The 20,447-nt window shown below is 48.9% G+C and overlaps 1 protein-coding gene across 1 annotated transcript in view; it reads left to right on the top strand.

Moving 5' to 3' along the window:
* The window catches only part of KDM6B (lysine demethylase 6B), a gene marked incomplete in the record, with an annotated part of 211,095 nt that overhangs the window by 114,204 nt on the left and 76,444 nt on the right, over positions 1-20,447 (top strand).

Consider the following 20,447-nt stretch of genomic DNA (forward strand, 5'->3'; position numbering starts at 1 on the left):
CGAGGCAGGCAGCCGACAAAAGCCTAGTCCATGTCCAGCCAAAGGTTGAGGTGGTTGGCAGGCATGAGTGTAGTCTGTGTCCAATAAAAGGTGTAGGGAAGTGGCAGGCAGGAGCATTGTCATGTTCAGGCAAAGGTAGAGGCCAGGCAGTATCAAGCCAAAATTAGAGGCAAGCGGCAGGCAAGAGCAAAATTGGTGTCCAGCCAAAGGTCAAGGCAGGCAAGAATGTACCTGGTGTCCAGGCAAAGTAGTCGGGCAAGAGTGTAGTCAGTGTCCAGCCAAAGGTCAAGTAGTAGTCCATATTTGCATTACAATCCTTCCTGGAGAAAGCTCTAGGGTACCAGGTGCTGCTGCAACCACCAGCTGGAGACTAGATCATAAAAGCTATAATGAAGAGATTTGCCAGCACACTGCGGGATCGTCAAGTTGAGTCCAAACGTTTTTTTATTAAAGCATGATCAGATCACAAGTAAAAGTTTTTAACGTTTCGGAGTCACGCTGGACCCCTTTGTCAGGCATGTGCAAAAAAACTTTGGACTCCACTTTGAAGATCCCTGGTGTGCTGGCAAACCTCTTGATTACAGCCAAGGGTCAAGGCAGGCAAGAGCAGGTGTCCAGGCAAAGGTCAGAGGTAGGCAAGAGCATATTCTGTGTTCTGCCAAAGGTCAAGACAGGCAAGAGCATATTCTGTGTTCAGCCAATGGTCAAGGCAGGCAAGAGCATAGCTGCTGTCCAAGCAAAGGTCGAGGTAGGGCAAGAGCATATTCTGTGTTTAGCCAAAGGTCAAGGCAAGGCAAGGGCATAGCTGGTGTCCAAGCAAAGGTCGAGGTAGGGCAAGAGCATATTCTGTGTTCAGCCAAAGGTCAGAGCAGGCAGCAGGCAAGAGTGTAATCTGTGTCCAGGCAAAGGTAGAGGCGGGCAGTGGACACTTTTTTTTTTTTTTTTTTTTTGTCTGTATCCAGACTGAGGTCAAGGCAGGGCAGCAAAGCAAGAGACTCCTCAACAGGCAGAGTTGGAAACAGGAGCAAAAGACACAAGCCGGGTTGTGCAGTCTAATCAGTAACAGGGAATCTAATCTTTGCACACATAGGGCTGCAGGCAAGTAGACACGGCACCAGCCACCAGGAGAGAAGGTGTTTAAATACCCTCCTAAGGAGCGAGAGCACTCCCAGCTTCAGGGATGCAGAACAGTGCAGTCTGACGCACACGCACCGACACGTCCAAGCTCCTGCGTGCAACCAGCCATAGCCAAAAGGCCAACCATTATGGTCATAGTTTGATTGTTCAAGAGGAGCTGGCAAGACCACCTTTAAAGTACCTTGATGCAATGTTGGCTTCTTATAAGGAAAGGTATCTACAGGTGGGGGTGCGTTGTTATAAGAAGTATGCGTCTATTAGAGACAACATACAGTGCATATGTGTGTGTGTGTGTGTGTGTGTGTGTGTGTGTGTGTGTATTGTAATAGATAAAAAAAATAAAGGCAGGCATGTTAACCGTACCGCTAGTTTGCACAGCTCATCTTAATGACAATTGTGCCTCATGGCAGAAACATCGGGGCAACTGTCTCTTACTCCTTCAGTAAAATAGCGCTCAACGAAACCTTCGATATTCCATCTACTTGATTTAAAGCTCAATCCAAAAGTCCTCAAAGCCGCCTTTTTTTTTTTTTTTTGTCCCCCCCCCCCCTTATTGACTTTAAAGCTGGGCATACAACAGTAGAATGTTGTTCCTTTTATTGACTCTAAGTGTTGAATGATATCGCGGCCTCTTTTCGCTCACTTTCTTTGGTCTCGCGCACACATCTGTGAGCTGCCCCCCCCCCCCCCCCCCAAACACACACACACACCTCTGGCTCCCCCTCCTTCCATACCTCTTTCTTTCTAGCTCACAAGGGGAGGTCAGCGGTGGGAGGGAGGTGCACTATATGGGTGAGTTAAGGACAGACTCCAGATGTTATGTAATATAAACCAGAGAAAGGGGTCTGGGCAGAGGGCCAGGAGCTGTATACAGCTGTGCGTATATGTGTGTACGTACATGCAGCTCAGCCTATAGACCGACTCTTTGTGTCTGTGCCGAGGAACGACAAGCCCCTACCGAGTGTGCCCGCGTCTGTGTATACCTGGGCTCTACCGTGCCTATTGTGGTGCTGCTAGCCTGCAATCTAGAATTATTTAATCAGGTTACTGTTACTGTTGATCCTTCAGGCGTCTCCTCCTGCCCCCCCCCCCCCCCCCCCCATGAAGTCATTGCCTCCCTTTTAATGGGTCACACCCGCCAAACACCAGCGTTGCATGCCAGACAGGTTGTGTGTCACACTGCAAGGCTGCAGAAGTTGTAGGACTGTAAGGGAGGGGACTCTGCTCTCGTCTGTTACTGTGTCACCCGGGGGGGAGGAGAGTGCAGAGTCCCCATATCACCGATACCCTAGATCTCTTCTGTGACACCCTGCAGGAGGAGGAGACCTAGCTATGATTGGTGTCGCCTTGCAGGAGGACAGACTCATAGCTCCCTTCTGTTTTGTATCAAACTGCAGAAGGAGGAGACATGACACTGGCTGGTATCACCCTGCAGGAGGAGGAGACCTAGCTATAATTGGTGTCACCCTGCAGCAGGAAGACAGACTAATAGCCCCCTTTCATATGTGTCACCCTGCAGGAGAAGATTTATCTCTGGTGTCACCCTGCATGAGGAGGACAGACTCAGAGCTCCCTTCTGTCTGTATCACCCTGCAGGAGGAGGACAGACTCATAGCTCCCTTCTGGTCTGTATCACCCTGCAGGAGGAGGACAGACTCATAGCCCCCTTCTGTCTGTATCACCCTGCAGGAGGAGGACAGACTCATAGCCCCCTTCTGTCTGTATCACCCTGCAGGAGGAGGACAGACTCATAGCTCCTTCTGTCTGTATCACCCTGCAGAGGGAGGGGAATCCTCTAACCCTTGATCGTTGTCACCCTGCAGGGGGAGAGGACTCTATCCCCAGTCGGTGTCACCCTGCAGGGGGAGAGGACTCTATCCCCAGTCGGTGTCACCCTGCAGGGGGAGGACTCTATCCCCAGTCGGTGTCACCCTGCAGGGGGAGGGGGCTCTATCCCCAAGTCGGTGTCACCCTGCAGGGGGAGGGGACTCCTCTATCCCCAGTCAGTGTCACCCTGCAACAGGAGGGGACTCTTATCCCAAGTCGGTGTCACCCTGCAGGGGGAGTGGGGGGTGGGGACTCTATCCCCTGGTCAGTGTCGCCCTGCAGAGGGAGGGGGCTCTATCCCCTGGCTGCTGTCGCCCTGCAGAGGGAGGGGGCTCTATCCCCTGGCTGGTGTCGCCCTGCAGGGGGAGGGGGCTCTATCCCCTGGCTGGTGTCGCCCTGCAGGGGGAGGGGGCTCTATCCCCTGGCTGGTGTCGCCCTGCAGGGGGAGGGGGCTCTATCCCCTGGCTGGTGTCGCCCTGCAGGGGGAGGGGGCTCTATCCCCTGGCTGGTGTCGCCCTGCAGGGGGAGGGGGCTCTATCCCCTGGCTGGTGTCGCCCTGCAGGGGGAGGGGGCTCTATCCCCTGGCTGGTGTCGCCCTGCAGGGGGAGGGGGCTCTATCCCCTGGCTGGTGTCGCCCTGCAGGGGGAGGGGGCTCTATCCCTGGCTGGTGTCGCCCTGCAGGGGGAGGGGGCTCTATCCCCTGGCTGGTGTCGCCCTGCAGGGGGAGGGGGCTCTATCCCCTGGCTGGTGTCGCCCTGCAGGGGAGGGGGCTCTATCCCCTGGCTGGTGTCGCCCTGCAGGGGGAGGGGCTCTATCCCCTGGCTGGTGTCGCCCTGCAGGGGGAGGGGGCTCTATCCCCTGGCTGGTGTCGCCCTGCAGGGGGAGGGGGCTCTATTCCCCTGGCTGGTGTCGCCCTGCAGAGGGAGGGGGCTCTATTCCCCTGGCTGGTGTCGCCCTGCAGAGGGAGGAGACTCCCCTATCCCTGATCGGTGTCGCCCTGCAGAGGGAGGGGACTCTGTCCCCAGTCGGTGTCGCCCTGTAGAGGGAGGGGGACTCTATCCCCTGGCTGGTGTCGCCCTGTAGAGGGATGGGACTCTATCCCCAGTCGGTGTCGCCCTGCAGAGGGAGGAGACTCTATCCCCAGTCGGTGTCGCCCTGCAGAGGGAGGAGACTCCTCTATCCCTGATCGGTGTGACCCTGCAGAGGGAGGGGGCTCTATCCCCCGATCGGTGTGACCCTGTAGAGGGAGGAGACTCTATCCCCAGTCGGTGTCGCCCTGCAGAGGGAGGAGACTCCTCTATCCCTGATCGGTGTGACCCTGCAGAGGGATGGGACTCTATCCCCAGTCGGTGTTGCCCTGCAGAGGGAGGAGACTCCTCTATCCCTGATCGGTGTCACCCTGCAGAGGGAGGAGACTCCTCTATCCCTGATCGGTGTGACCCTGCAGAGGGAGGGGGCTCTATCCCCAGTCGGTGTCGCCCTGCAGAGGGAGGAGACTCCTCTATCCCTGATCGATGTCACCCTGCAGAGGGAGGGAGCTCTATCCCCCGATCGGTGTGACCCTGAGCACAGCCTTCTCTGTATAGGTCACCCAGGACACAGACAAGGACTTTATCCCCTTGCAGTAGATGTCACCATGCACAGGGTAGGGTGGGGGCAGGTCTGGTCAGATGTCAGGCAGGAAATGTAGGCACAGGATGTCAGGGAAGAGATGAGGACAGGCTGGGGAGGGAAGGGGGGGCTGTCAGGGAGGAGGAGGAGGGATAGGGTTGTGAAAGCGAGGCTGGTGTTCCGGAGGGGGGGTGGAGGAGGGCAGAGACAGATCTGGGGGAGGGGAGGGGAGCTGAGCTTTCTTTGTTTGAATACAGACTGGAAAAAAAAAGAGAGAGAAAGGCAGACTGAGTGTGAAAGAGAGAAAGGAGAAGAGAGGGATTGTGTCCTGACACCCGGACTGTGATCAGGAGAAGGGAGGGGGGCACAGGGAGCCTCTGGTGGGATTATTCCGGAGTGAAGAAGGAGGATGATGATGATGATGATGATGATGACGGTTCCCGGGATGATCAGAGCGGAGTGATCGGAGTGATCAGCCCCCCCTGCAGGTACTCAGCACTGGACTCCTCTCTTCTCTCTGCACGCTGCCGGCACGCGCCGGTTTAAAGGGACGGAGGGGATTTAAATGGCCATTTAAAGGGACCGCAGGACGTGCTGAGCCGGCTGAGCCGGGGGGACTCGGGGACAGGCTGGGCGGATTACAATGGGCTGGCAGGAAGGGGTTAATGGCCGGTGACAGGGAGCCTGGAAGTCAGTGTACGGTGGGCGAATGTGCAGAGGGGGCAGGAGGAGGCATGCAGCGAATAGCAGAACAGCTGATAGGCAGTGACCGGGGTGCAGTGTGCGGAGACAGCAGCTGATTGGCTGAGACTTGGATTGCAGTGCTCAGGAGGAAGCATGCATGCATTGATTGGAGGGGGGGGGGGGGGGGCAGTGCAACAGGGGCGACAGCTGGTGGAGTGCAGTGAGCAGTAATGGGGTACAGAGACAGCTGGTGGGGTGCAGTGCACAGAGAAATCAGCTGAGTAGTAATAAAGGTGCAGTGGACAGTAATGGGGTGCAGTGCACATTGAAAAGCAGCTTATTAATGGGGTGCAGTGCACATTGAAAAGCAGATTATTAATGGTAATGGGGTGCAGTGCATAGATCAGCTAAGTAATAGGGGTGCAGTGGGCAGTAATGGGGTGCAGTGCACAGAGAAATCAGCTGATGAGTAATGGGGTTCAGTGCACATTGAAAAGCAGCTTATTAATGGTAATGGGGTGCAGTGCATAGATCAGCTAAGTAGTAATAGGGGTGCAGTGGGCAGTAATGGGGTGCAGTGCACAGGGTAAAGCGGCTTTTTAATGGTAATGGGGTGCAGTGCACAGGGTAAACCAGCTTATTAATGGTAATGGGGTGCAGTGCACAGGGTAAAGCGGCTTATTAATGGTAATGGGGTGCAGTGCACAGAGAAATCAGCTGCTGAGTAGTAATGGGATGCAGAGCACAGGGACAGCTGATGGGGTGCAGTGCAGAGAAATCAGCTATGGTGGTGCTGTGCGAGTAATGGGGTGCAGTGTACAGAGAAATCAGCTGCTGGATAGCAATGGGGTGCAGAGCATGGGGACAGCTGGTGGTGTGCAGTGTACAGGCAAAGCAACTGAGTAGTAATGGATTGCAATGCACAGAGAAATCAGCTGCTGAGCAGTAATGGGGATGCAGTGGGCAGTAACGGGGTGCAGTGCACAGGGAAAGCAGCTGAATAGTAATGGGGTGCAATGCACAGAGAAATCAGCTGTTGTGTAGTAATGGGGGTGCAGTGCACAGGGACAGCTAGTGGGGTGCAGTGCACGGGGAAAGCAGCTGACGAGTAGTAATGGGGTGTGCAGTGCAGACAGCAGCTGGTGGGGTGAAATGCACAGGGAAAACAGCCTATAGGTAATGCAGGGGTGCAATGCACAAGGACAACAGCTGGTGGGGTGCAGTGTACAGACAGCAGCTCATGGGTTAGTAATGAGGTGCAGTGCACAGAGACAGCAGCTGATAAGCTGTAACTGAATTGCAGTGCTCAAGAGGAAACCTGCATTGATTGCCCTGCAGTGCACAGGGTCATCAGCTGATGGGCAGTGATGGGTGCCATGCAAAATAAAGCAGCTAATGGGCAGTGATGGGGTGCAGTGTACAGGGACAGCAACTGATGGGCAGTGAAAGAAGTGCAGAGACAGCAATTGATGGTTTGTAACTGAATTGCAGTGCATTGATTGTGCAGCAGTGCACAGATGACAGCAGCTGATGGGGTGCAGCAAATAGGTTCTTCAGATTTTGGGGTGCACAGGGACATCAACTGATGGGCAATTATGGGGTGCAGTGCACAGGGACATCAGCTAATTGGGTGCAGTGCACTGGCAGCCAGGGTGTTGTGCACAGGGACAGTGGCTGTCTGGCAATGCTGGGGCGCAGTAGCACTAGGTGACTTTCTGCACGTACACAGTGCCGGCTGGACATCTAAACGAGTAGCGCGTCTTATCTCTGCACTAATGCAGCCATGTAAAGACAGGTGAATCAATACTGCTTAGGATCTAATGTTCCTCTGGGTATACTGTGAGCTGCATTCACCAGGGCTCTCTAATGTCCTGCTATCTGTAAGATTTGTATTTCCTTGTAGGGCAGACTCCTGTGGTGTGCCATTGACTGTCTGTAAGAGATCAGCCTATTGTGCTAGACTGGTACCACATACGTGTGTATCCGATGTGATATAGCCGGGAATTTAACTCCTGGGGAGTGGGTGAAATGTGCCATGATCTCTTCTCTTGGTCTGTACCCCTCTTTGTTCACCTATGTGCCTCTGTCCTAAATTGTCTTAGATAACCATTAAAAGTCAGAGATTGTCACATGATCTCACCAATTGCATGCAGTATGATGGGTTGGTAATTTTTTATTTTTTATTTTTTCTCTCGCTGTACGCCTTTGCCGGTTAAGGTGGATATGAAAAGAGATGAGAGCCGGTGTTGTATGCTTCTAATCATAGGAAGGACGATCACCTGATATGCACTGATTAGTGAACACGTTGGGCAAAGGCGGGATCCATTAGTCTTCTAGCCATTCAGCTTTTGAGCAATCCATTGCATGTGTGTATGGCCTCATTATCCAAGTCATATCGGGTACTGTGCTTACCTTTTTAGGATGATGTCCAACGTGTAGGAAAAGGTTAATAAACACTGAGACGCGATCAGGGTCCATGCAGTGTGACAGGATCGGTGAGCTCCTCTATTGGGTTATATTGAGCACCTTCTTTGGGTTATATGGACCAGTGAGCACCTCTGTTGGGTTATAATGACCGGCGAGCACCTCAATTGGGTTATGACAGGTGAGCGCCTCTGTTGGCTAGCCTTGGCCAGTGAGCGCCTCTGTTGGCTACCCTTGGCCAGTGAGCGCCTCTGTTGGCTAGCCTTGGCCAGTGAGCGCCTCTGTTGGCTAGCCTTGGCCAGTGAGCGCCTCTGTTGGCTAGCCTTGGCCAGTGAGCGCCTCTGTTGGCTAGCCTTGGCCAGTGAGCGCCTCTGTTGGCTAGCCTTGGCCAGTGAGCGCCTCTGTTGGCTAGCCTTGGCCAGTGAGCGCCTCTGTTGGCTAGCCTTGGCCAGTGAGCGCCTCTGTTGGCTAGCCTTGGCCAGTGAGCGCCTCGGTTGGCTAGCCTTGGCCAGTGAGCGCCTCGGTTGGCTAGCCTTGGCCAGTGAGCGCCTCGGTTGGCTAGCCTTGGCCAGTGAGCGCCGCGGTTGTTTTTTTTTTTTTGTTTTTTTTTTTTTTTTTTTTTCCTATTGAAAGTTGACTAGGGTGTCGCTTCCTAGACTGTGTTTTTTATAGTGTCATTCTATAAAGTGGTTAATAGGTTCTAGAACCGGAATGGTGAGTGCCTTTACGATGATCTAAGCTATTAAGGGGTTAATGAACTCAAACAGGAATGGTAAGTGGTTTTTATAGCGATTTTAAGGGGGTTAACGTGCTTTGTTGTAGGATTTGTTGTTGTTGTTATTATTATTTTATGTTTTTGCTTAAAGTGCTAGCATATTATGCAGCGACGTACATCAAACATGCAGATTCCAAACAAATGTGTGCATAAAGAAGACCTGATTAATTGTTGCTTGAATGACCAGCTGCATGGTTCATGCGAAAGGGGTTAACCTGCACGAACAGACCCAGGAGTGACATAACTGGAGAATATTTGTACGGAGGCCTGTGCGATGATGTAATGTGCAGTGTGACCCAGTAAGCGATCCGCCACCGCACACGTTGCGTTTGTTTCTGGGTTAATAGGCTACCTGAGGTAACCCCATGAGTATAGTGAGAAATGGAAAGGGTTAATCCGTGGCGTTATTGAATGGTGTCCTTCTGATTTGAGAGAAACCGTGTGCGCCCGTTTTGGTGGTGCAGGGAGTAGTAACGTGGTCTACGAAAGGGTTAAGTGATCAGCATTGGCAGCACAATATAAAGTCTGCAGTGGATCAGGATTATTGGGTATATGAAAAGGCCGATCTGTAATACTTTGATATGTTGTGTGGACGGGGTCAATATGCAGAAAAATAGGGTCCTGAACATGCTTGCTGTGCAGTGGAATGGTACTAGGGAAGGGGTTAATGAGAAGACATGGAAAATGTGTTGGGTGACAGGACCAGCTAGTTATATATAGTATACTGTACTCCAGAAAGGGTTCATGTGCTGGGTGACAGGACCAGCTAGTTGTGTATAGTATGCTCTACTCCCAGAAAGGGTTAATGTGCTGGGTGACAGGACCAGCTAGTTGTGTATGGTACGCTGTACTCCCAGAAAGGGTTAATCTACTTTTGTGACCAGACTGGCGGGTAAGGTGCTGTACACAGTCTTGCGTACGTGGTCGCCCTCCTAGTGGGCAGTGGCACGAGAGGGTTAACGGGCGGTACAGAATGCGCCAAGTGATATTTATATTCGGCACTGTAAGTTTATTTTTAGGAGTCAGTTGGACTGTGTGTGATTTTGTATTTAAAGAGGAAGGCACGCTTCAGTATTAAAAGATTAGCGTTAATCAGATTTAGATAAGTTGAATACATGGTTATCTTCGGACCAAGCCCTTCATCCTCAGATAGGGATGGTTATCGTTCCCTGTTTAAAAAAAAAAAAAAAAAAATTAAAAGTAAAAAGATCCGACTGGATGGACTATACTTTGAAGTTTTAGCACAGCTCAGGCAAAGAATTTTAAAGGGGCTTCACAGGAACTTCAAACTGGCTTCTGGAATTGTTTACTATAACCCAAGTAGGGCCCCCCTGCTCTTAAGTGGGAGAGGCGTTGATATACATCCCAGGACCGCACAACCTTAAATACCAGTTGTCTGTGCCCGCCCAATCCATTGAGGGAGGAGTTAATTTACATGCCAGGACCACACATCCTTAAATATCAGTACTGTGTCCACCCAGTCAAATGGGGGAGGGGTTAATTTACATCCTTGAATATAAGTTGTGTGTGCCCGTCTAGCCCATTGTGGGAAGAATGCATTTATAGCCAAGAACCAGACATCCCTAAATACCAGCTGTCTGTGCCCGCCCTGTCCATTGGGGAGGAGTTAATTTACATCCCAGGATCAGACATCCCTAAATGCCAGTTCTGTTTCCACCCGTTAATTTACAACCCAGGACCAGACATTCCTAAATACCAGCTGTCTGTGCCCACTCAGTACATTGGGGGAGGAGTTAATTTACATCCCAGGACCACACATCACTAAGTATTGGTTGTCTGTGCCCGCCCAGGCCATTGGGGGAGGAGTTCATATACATCCCAGGACCAGACATCCCTAAATACCAGTTCTGTGTCCACCCAGTCTAATGGGGGAGGAGTTAATTTACATCCTTGAATATAAGAGGTGTGTGTGTGTGTGTGCCCGCCCAGTCCATTGAGGGAGGAATTCATTTATATCCCAGGACCAGACATCCCTAAATACCAGCTGTCTGTGCCCGCCCAGTCCATTTGGGGAAGACTTCATTTACATCCCAGGACCACACATCCTTGAATATAAGTGGTCTGTGCCAGGCCAGTCCATTGTGGGAGGGGATTGATATACATCCCAGGACCACAGGTCACTAAGTATCGGTTGTCTGTGCCCACCCAGTCCATTGGGGAGGAGTTAACTTACATCCCAGGGTCAGACATCCCTAAATACCAGTTCTGTGTCCACCCAGTACATTGAGGGAGGAGTTCATTTACCACCCAGGACCAGACATTCCTAAATACCAGCTGTCTGTGCCCACCCAGTCCATTGGGGGTGAGTAGTTGATATACATCCCCAGACCAGATATCCCTTAATACCAGCTGTCTGTGCCTGCCCAGTCCATTGGAGGAGGAGTCAATATACATCCCAGGACCAGTCATCACTAAGTATTGGTTGTCTGTGCCCGCCCAGGCCATTGGGGGAGGAGTTCATATACATCCCAGGACCAGACATCCCTAAATACCAGTTCTGTGTCCACCCAGTCTAATGGGGGAGGAGTTAATTTGCATTCCAGGACCAGACGTCCTTGAATTTAAGTTGTCTGTGCCCGCCCAGTCCATATGGGGAAGACCTAATTCGCATCCCAGGACAAGACGTCCCTAAATACCAGTTCTGTGTCCAACCCAGTCCATTTGGGAAGGAGTTCATTTGCATCCCAGGATGGACCAGACATCCCTAGTATCAGTTGTCTGTGCCCGCCAAGTCCATTGGGGGAGAAGTTTATTTACAACCCAATGCCAGACATCCTTGAATATAGTGAATATAGTGTGTGTGTGTGTGTGTGTGTGTGTGTGTTGCCTGTTTACAATAGAAGGCAATAGACTTGGTGGGCAAAGCTGCACATTTCATGGTAAGGAGTGATGTTTTCAGTGATGTTCCCATTTGGAAGTTCCCCCCACTGGGTTAGCCACATAGTCTGTATATTTTATTGTTGGGTTTTTATTCTCTTTCTTAAGCTAAAAATGCATGGGCATTTAAATATGTGAAGCACAACTCCAAACAGAACTTCTTTTTTTTTTTTTTTTTTTTTTAAACAAAGTTTCTACTTACCACCTCTGTGCAGTTGGTTTTGCACACAGCAGCCTGGATCCTCCTCTTCTTGGGTCCCTCTTTGCTGCTCCTGGCCCCTCCCTCCCTTTAAGTGCCCCTCAGCCAGCAGCTTTATACAGGGGGCACCCAATCCATTCAGACACGGAGCCCCGACCTGGCCTCTCCCCCTCTCTCCCCTGATTGGCTGACTGACTTTGACAGCCACGGGAGCCAATGGCGCCGCTGCTCTGTTTCCGCCAATCCGTGTCCAGGATGGCTAAGGGGATCGTGGACGTGCTGGAGAGAGTAGGGGCTCAGGTAGGTAATTAGGGGGGGCTACTACACACAGGTTTTTTTTTTTATCTTCATGCATAAAATGTATGAAGATAAAAAACCTTCTGGCTTTAAAACTCCTTTTAAGCTAAAATCAAATATATTGATCAATGGCCAAAACTGGGTATAAATCTAGTGTGTATGCACCCAGATGTCTTTGCAAACCCAGATATGGCCTTGTAAATGTGACCTCATCCCTGTGCTGTACATAGCCTGTGCAGAGATCAGTTCTGGGGGGGGGGGGGGCGCGCAACAGGCTCCACCCACCACAGGCTGTCTGCAGAGAACTACAGGAGGGGGCGGAGACCAGACCAGTCGCCCTGCACGAGGAGAGAGAGCAGCAGTGAGCGGTCTTTATTACAAGAAGTCTCACACTGGATTACTGTACAAATCTGGAAGAAATACATGAAGCACACAAGGATTCCAGGAAGAATATACAGAACGAACGGATTAGGACAATATTTGCTTATCCCGGAGTTCAGCTTTAAATGTTAGATGGAGAGTGAGGGAGTGTTTACAACCAGTGTCGGTTTTCTCCTTGGGGAGATTTCCCTTCCTGTCATCGGGAACAGGAAGTGATGGGAACTATTCCCAAGGGGACCGCCAGGGATTAGTTTACTGAATGCTGCAGATGTAACTATTTCCTTTTTAAAAGTATCACTAATTGGCTCTTTAAAAATGAGATTTTAGTTTTTTGAGATTACATCTATTAAAGATTGCTGGGAAAGTACAAAATATGGGTAAACAAAGTTTAGCAGATTTCCACCAATTTTGAAATGATAAACGTGGAAGCATAAAAGAGTGCTAGAAAAGAAGTTCATTCAATCTGTACAACTAGTGTACTGTAAGATGCCAGTTCAGTCTTCCAACTCTTTTTTTAAAATGTTAGTATTTTTGAATACTAGGAGAAGATGGTTGTTGGGCGCAAACCTTCCCATTGAAGCTTATGCTGCTAGGAATGCACAATTGTGTTCCAAAGAAGCACCTGAACATTTTTTTTGTGCTGAAAATGCCCCCTTCGGCTTATACTCGAGTCAAACACTTTTCTGCAGCAGAGTGACATTTTCTGAACCGAATTTGGGGCCCCGTATTTTGATGCCACTTGGTGCTAGGAACACCAAATTTGGTGTGCAAACCCAGTGGAACTAGCACTATACAATATATCCAAAGCTGGGGTTCCTAGCACCAAGTCGCCCGGAGATACGGAGCCCCAAAGTCTGTTCGGAAAATGTCATTCTCAGCTGCAGAAAAGTGCTTAACATTTTCCGAACTGACTTTAGGGCCCCGTATCTCAGGGCCACTTGGTGCTAGTTGTAGTGCTGGTTCCACCGGGTTTGCACACCAAATTTGGGGTTCCTAGTTCCAAGTGGCCCCGAGATACGGGGCCCCAAAGTCGGTCAACTGTGTCCATCTGCAGCAATGTCATTTCGGGACCCTTTGGGTCCAGAGACCCCAGATTTTGGCTGCAGCTAGGGGGCATCTAGGAACCCTTAACTACCGAGTTTGAAGTTCAGAGGACCTATGGCTGCAAATGGGCACAATGAGGCTGCAAATGGGCATTGTTGACCCTCTCTTCCATTTACAGTAGCTGCACATTTTTCACCTTAGGCTTATACTCGGGGTCAATATGTTTTTCCCAGTTTTTTTTTTTTTTGTGGTAAAATTAGGTGCCTCGGCTTATATTCGAGTCTGCTTATACTCAAGTATATACTACTTTGGCATGTCGCTGTAGTGACAGTAGTGTAGTTTTGTGTATTTAGTGATTTTTTTTTTTTTTTTTTAAATCTATTTTTCATAAATCTCTATCTGGATACAGCAGACTTTTTTTTTTTTTTCTTTCTTTTCAAGCAGTGCTTGAAGGCAGGACCACAATCTCTTAATTGAATGAGAACTACGGGGGGTAGTAGCTCAACCAGGGAACTGCTGCCTTTATTTTCTCAGGCTGAATTTTTCTGATCGTTCAGGAAAATTCTATGAACAAATTTTGTGATATGACTCCATTAAAAAGCCTAGGCTGGGGTGATGTTGTCAGTCTGCTGCATGCAGGAAGCAGCGTTTTCCCAGTCTCTTCTCCCCTAGTGATCAGAATAAAACCACTGTAGCATGTAGCAAGTCCCAAGGTAAGAAGCTGCAAGAAGAATTGACCTGAGTTAGACATTTGAGAACGAAGGCATCGGGATTTACGCGATTTTGTCAGCTCTGATCCAGCACCTCAGTCCAGGAGGTAGATGGTGATCCCAGATGTCTGTCTGAATAAAGATGGCTTCTTCCTTCTGGAGAGAAAAACCGACAAGTGCATTGTCAGGGGGAGCACTGTACTCTTTGTGAGAGATAATGCATACTGTTACTTTTTTTTTTTTTTTTTTTTTTTTAAATGGATGCATTTACCAAGAAAAATAGATTTGATTGGGCCACTTAAAATTTTTTGTATCACTTAATTGCAGCAGAATAGGTCTGAGTGAAGTGTGAACTCCAGATTGGCATTCTTGATCGAAGTCGAATTAGTTATGCTGATGGATCATTATGGAGGGTGGCAATTAGCATTTTTAGATGGGGAGTGGCAGCTTCCATAGTTATGGTATTTAAATTCAGGTTTCCTTTTCCAGAGAAATCGGCCTGTAAGGGATGACGGGGTTCACACATGCAGGTCCTGGGCCCTTTCTCTTGTCTCTGGGCCCTTTCTCTTGTCTCTGGGCCCTTTCTCTTGTCTCTGGCCACTTTCCCTGGTCTGTGGTCCCCCTTTTTTTTTTTTTTTTTTTCTCCTGCTTCATTTTTGGTGTGTAGAAATCCCATTAATTTTAAATGGGCTGCTTTTTAAGGCAATGCACATCAACACAAGCCATAACACATGTTCATCATGCACCACAAAGATGTTACTGGTCTCTGGACTTTACAGGACGGGAGCCCCAGCTGCACTGCGTACCTGTCTTGGGTCAGTGATTTGCTTTGTAAAGTACAGATGAAGCTGACCGTCTCGGCCTTTTTTTGTTGCTTCCAAAACAATTTGGCAAGACAACAAGTGCTGTATAAAGTGACAGTCACTATAAAAAAGGGCTGGACAGGGGAGTTAAAACTTCCCTGTCCAAGCACCCATGCCTCTTCACTCTCTTGCTGAGTGAGCTACTACACCAGATGAAAAATCTGAAGCTTCTGACACTTCTGGATGTGTCGGATTCTTGCACCCCTTCACCCCCACCATTGTGTGATGTAATGGGGCTTGCCCACGCCATATACATTCAGATTGGCCAACGAAGCAGCCTACCATAATGTGGCTACTAGGAATGTCTGGGTGGGGGAAGAAACAAGTAAGTTGTGACACTACCCCATGGTGTCAACCTTGCCTGTTAAGACTGGACTAACATTTTGGCCATACTGCGCCTCTAGTTGCCTTTCACTGTATAGCTGCTTGATGCTGCTTCCTTTTTTGATGGGATCACTTTAAATTCTGAAGGCTGAAAGTTTGTAAAGTCACCTGGGGGGAGAGGGGGAGGGGCTGTCTGACAGTTGTAAAGAACGGTCCCTTGTCCGTGAATGCACTCTTCCCTCCCCTGAGAGTGCCTTTTTAAGTTTCAGTCTCTCGCGCTTCCTGTATGTGTATTCCTCGGGGCACCGCGCTCTCTGTTCTCGTAGACCTTCACTTCCCTCTTTTAACCGCTTTCTAACGTGTTTTTACAACACCGTCTCGTGTTTCCTTTTCCTTTCCTGTTTCCTCCTTTTCATCCTGTGCTCCACTTTTCCTCTCTGACCTGTCTCCTATTATAATATTTTTTTTTTTTTTATATTTTTTTTCTTTGAACTTGAGTCATCAACTCTATCAATTCTCTATTACTGAAGGCTTTCGCTCTGTGTAGCAAAGAGCAATCCTGGGCCCTGTGGCGGGTAAATTTTGGACACAGGCATTCTCGGAGATAGGAGAAACAGGTAGTTTGCGGGCTAATATTGCGATGCTGAAATATTATGTTTTGGTGGATTGACCGTTCAAACTGAGCCCGATGCTTTTAGTTTAGTGGCTGTTTTAGTTGTTGCTTGTCAGCTGGTACTTTGGGCTGTGTTTACATACCGTGTCATTGCACTCCAGAGAATGGACACTCCCCCAGGCAGAAGCTGGCAGTTGGTCCTCTTAGACCACAGTTTGAGCGTTCCAAACTGTAGTTGCGACCTGCAACCTTCAGCAGCAGCAGATTTTGCCTTTTGATACCTTTTCTACCGTGCTATTAAACAGACCAGCACATGTGAGAGACCCTTGTTTATGTTTTTAACATGTAAGAGACCCATGTGGGTTCATACTGATAGGTGTGTGTTTTAACTGCTTTCTTGCTAACTTTATACTGTCCATATTTTTTTTTTTAACTTTACTGTTAGCTTTACTTTCCCCATGCCCTTGCTTCCCTTGCCTTCTCGTTGCCCACACCCATGCATTCCTTGCCTTCTCATTGCCCATGCATTCCTTGCCTTCTCATTGCCCATGCATCCCTTGCCTTCTGGTTGCCCGTGGCCATGCATCCCTTGCCTTGCATTCCCTGCTTTCTCTTATTCCAATCATTACTTTCTTCCTGGTTTTTTTTTTTTTTTTTTTTTTTTTTTTTTTTTTTTTTTTCCTGTGCTTCCCTGCTGTTTTGACAAGCTTTCTGTCCTTTCAGTTTTCCTGTGATTCCCTTCCCCTTCTGTGTTCCCATACTTCCCTTGCATTTTCCTGCTTTTCTTTCTTTGTTTTCCTGTGTTTTTTTTTTTCCTTCACTGCAGTTTTCCCTTGTCTTGGTTTCTTTTCCTTTTGCTTTCCTACACTCTGCTTCCCTTCCTTTCTATTCTACCATAGTGAATATAACTGAGTAGTACGTGCGTTTTAACTGCTTTCTTGCTAACTTTATACCTTCCATATTTATTTATTTTTTTTTATAACTTTACTGTTAGCTTCACTTTCCCCACGCCCTTGCTTCCCTTGCCTCTCGTTGCCCACACCCACGCATTCCTTACCTTCTCATTGCCCATGCATCCCTTGCCTTCTGGTTGCCCGTGCCCATGCATCCCTTGCCTTGCATTCCCTGCTTTCTCTTATTCCAATCATTACTGTCTTCCTGTTTTTCTGTGCTTCCCTGCTGTTTTGGCAAGCTTTCTGTCCTTTCAGTTTTCCCGTGATTCCCTTCCCCTTCTGTGTTCCCATACTTCCCTTGCATTTTCCTGCGTTTCTTTCTTTGTTTTCCTGTGTTTTTTCTTTCACTGCAGATTTCCCTTGTCTTGGTTTCTTTTCCTTTTGCTTTCCTACACTCTGCTTCCCTTCCTTTCTATTCTACCATAGTGAATATAACTGAGTAGTACACTCTCTCCCTTTTACCCCTCTGTTTTATTCCCATACTGAGCCTTGTGCACATTGCTTTCCATCTTCAGATTTTCCCTATCTGTGTGTGTTGTGTTTTTTTTTTTTTTTTTTCTTCAATCGGTGTGTACAGGAAACTGGGGGTGTATGCGGCACTTGGTTTGTGTGTACAGGGAGCTGCTGGTAAGCACAGTGCTGGGCTTGCTTGTGTACAAGGTGCTGATGGTATATGCAATGCTAGGTTTGCCTGTGTACGAGGAGCCAGTGATATACACAGTGCTGGGTTAGTGTGTACGGGCAGCCGGTGGTGTATGTAGTGCTGGGCTTGCTTGTTTACGGGAAGCCAGTGGTATATACGGTGCTTAGATATGTGTGTAGGGAGCTGCAGGTAAACACGGTGCTGGGTATGTCTGTACAGGGTGCAAGTGGTATATATGGTACTGGGCTTGCTTGTGCACAGGAAGCCGTGTTATAAAGAGCCGACCAACTGACCATGAACAAACTTCTTGATCCCCCTTCAGTCTGGATTTCACCCTCAACACTCCAAGGAAACTGCTCTCCTTACACTCACAAATGACCTACTAATGGCTAAAACCAACGGACACTATTCTGTTCTCCTGGACCTCTCTGCTGCCTTTGACACAGTGGACCACCCCCTCCTCCTCAAAAACCCCTCCTCCTGGTCTGACTGTACTCTTTGCTGGTCCTCACCCTACCTATCTCACCACTCCTTCAGTGTCACTTACAACTCCACTTCCTCCTCCCCCCTTCCTTTCTCTGTCAGGGTCCCCCAAGGTTCTGTTCTTGGCCCTCTCCTTTTTTTTTTTTTTTTTTTTCAATCTACACCACCTCCCCTGGGTCAGTTGATTGCCTCCCATGGCTTTCAATATTATCTATACGCTGATGACACCCAAATCTATCTCTCAACCCCCCAACTCTCTTTATCTGTCTCCCCACGCATCACCAACTTACTAACAGACATATCAGCCTGGATGTCGCATCACTTACTCAAACTCCACCTATCCAAAACCGAGCTTATGATATTTCCTCCCTCACATGCCACTTCCCCTGATTTCTCTGTCAATAACGGCTCAACTATCAACTTGTCCCCCCACGCCAAGGTCCTAGGTGTAGTCCTGGACTCCGAACTACCCTTTCGGCCCCACATCCAATCGCTATCGAAAATTTGCCACCTCAACCTCCCCAACATCTCCAAGATACGCCCCTTCCTAACTAATGTCACCACAAAGCTTCTAATCCACTCTCTGGTCACCTCTCGCCTCGACTACTGCAACTTCCTCACTGGCTTACCTCTAAATAGGCTATCCCCACTTCAGTCCATCTTGAACACTGCTGCCAGGCTCATCCACCTTACAAACCGCTCAGTGTCTGCTATACCCCTCTGCCAATCCCTCTATTGGCTGCCACTCAACCAACAAATTTGGTTCAAGATACTAACAACTTACAAAGCCATCCACAACCTGGCCCCTAGCTACATCACTAACCTAATCTCGAAATGCCAACCTAATCGTTCTCTTCATTCCTCCCAAGACCTCCTGCTCTCTAACTGCTGTCTAACTCCCTTGCCACCTCATCCCATGTTCGCCTCCAGGACTTCTCCAGAGCCTCTCCCATCCTCTGGAATGCTCTACCCCAATCTGTCCGACTTTCTTCTACTTTGTCCACTTTCAGACAATCTCTGAAAACTCCTCTCATCGGAGAAGCCTATCTGGCCCCCACCTAACAACTGTACATTTATTTTCTCCATCAGCACATCTCCCACAGTTATTACCTCTCTTGTATCTCTTGACCTTCACTCTTCGATTGTAAGCTCTAAGGAGCAGGAGCCTCTGATTCCTATTTGTACTGTCTACCCTCAAGTTGTAAAGCGCTGCGTAAACTGTTGGCGCTGTATAATATTAATAATAAAGTGTGTGTGTGTGTACAGGTAGCCAGTGCTATCATACAGTGTTAGGTATTTTTTGTGTACAGAGAACCAGTGGGGGGCTAGCAGAATACATAGTGCTGGGCTTGCTTATGCACAGGGAGCCAATGGTATACATAGAGCTAGGTATTTGTGTACAGAGAAGCTATGATATACACCGTGCTGGGGTGACTTGTATACACAGTGCTGGGTTGTTTTGTCTAGAGGGTGCCAGAGCTGTACACAATGCCTTGTTTTTATGTGTACAGGGAGCCGGCAGTGTACTTTATACCTAGTTTCTATGTGTACAGAGTGCTTTTTGTTTACTCTGCCTCAGGGCACGTACAACAAGTAATATCACTTTCCATATTGGCATTCACCTGGTATCGCTCTCTGTACCGCCTTGCCAGTCTGTTTACCAACCCTAATGCCAACCTACCAGTAGCGCAATAAAAATTATTTATGTGCCCTTAAAGGGAGCCAAGGCCTGTGATCCAAAATTCAACATGGCGACTGCCAGGTCACATGAAAAGAATAGGCCTCCTCTGTGCCAAGATGAACATTTTTAAAGTGGAACTAAACCCACTGATTAAACAGTTTCCTTAACTGGTTACATTCAAGGCATGCCCTGAATGATAAATGTCACAGTTGCTTGTGCTCTCAACCGAACTGTCTAGTTATTAAATGACCTGCTGTCATAGAGGATCACATGTGCAGCACCATGGCAACTTCGGAACAAACAGAAGTAAAGATGGCAGCTTCCATAGCTGTAAAGGATTGGAGGGTTTTGTTCAGCTTTAATATCAGTGCATGCCTAGCCTGATACATAGGCCACCTTCTCCGTCGGACAGATGACACCGGCACCAGCACCTCCATGGCCTGAATTGAAGTCTTTAGCTTGAGGGTCGGGTCAGTGGTCTTCAATCTGACCTCTGATGCTGTCTGCTGTCTCCGAAGTTTACATAACAGAAAAGCTCCGGTATGAAGATTTCTGTTTTTCGGAAGGAGGCCATCAATGTCTATCGGCGCAGGTTTTTCCTTTCAAAAGTCCATTTTGTGATTCGTTCAGCTGGCAGCCACCCAGAACTGAAATATCACGTTTGAGTGGACTGACCCCTTTCGGTGGCAGATTGTATGGGCGGTGGGGCCGATCACAAGAAAAAAAGACAGCTTGCATTGTGTACCGTGACGTGTGGTGCAGGACACAGCCTGCCCTCGGCCCTTTTGAGCCTCGCTGTTCATGAATTACTAAGGGAGTGTACGTAATGCTTGACGTCTCATGTGTCTGCCTCCCTCTCTGCTTTTTTCCAACGCTCCCTAAGTTGGCTTTCTTTGTCTC

The sequence above is a fragment of the Aquarana catesbeiana genome, linkage group LG03, assembly GCF_042186555.1.
Source record: "Aquarana catesbeiana isolate 2022-GZ linkage group LG03, ASM4218655v1, whole genome shotgun sequence".
Lineage (NCBI taxonomy): Eukaryota > Metazoa > Chordata > Amphibia > Anura > Ranidae > Aquarana > Aquarana catesbeiana.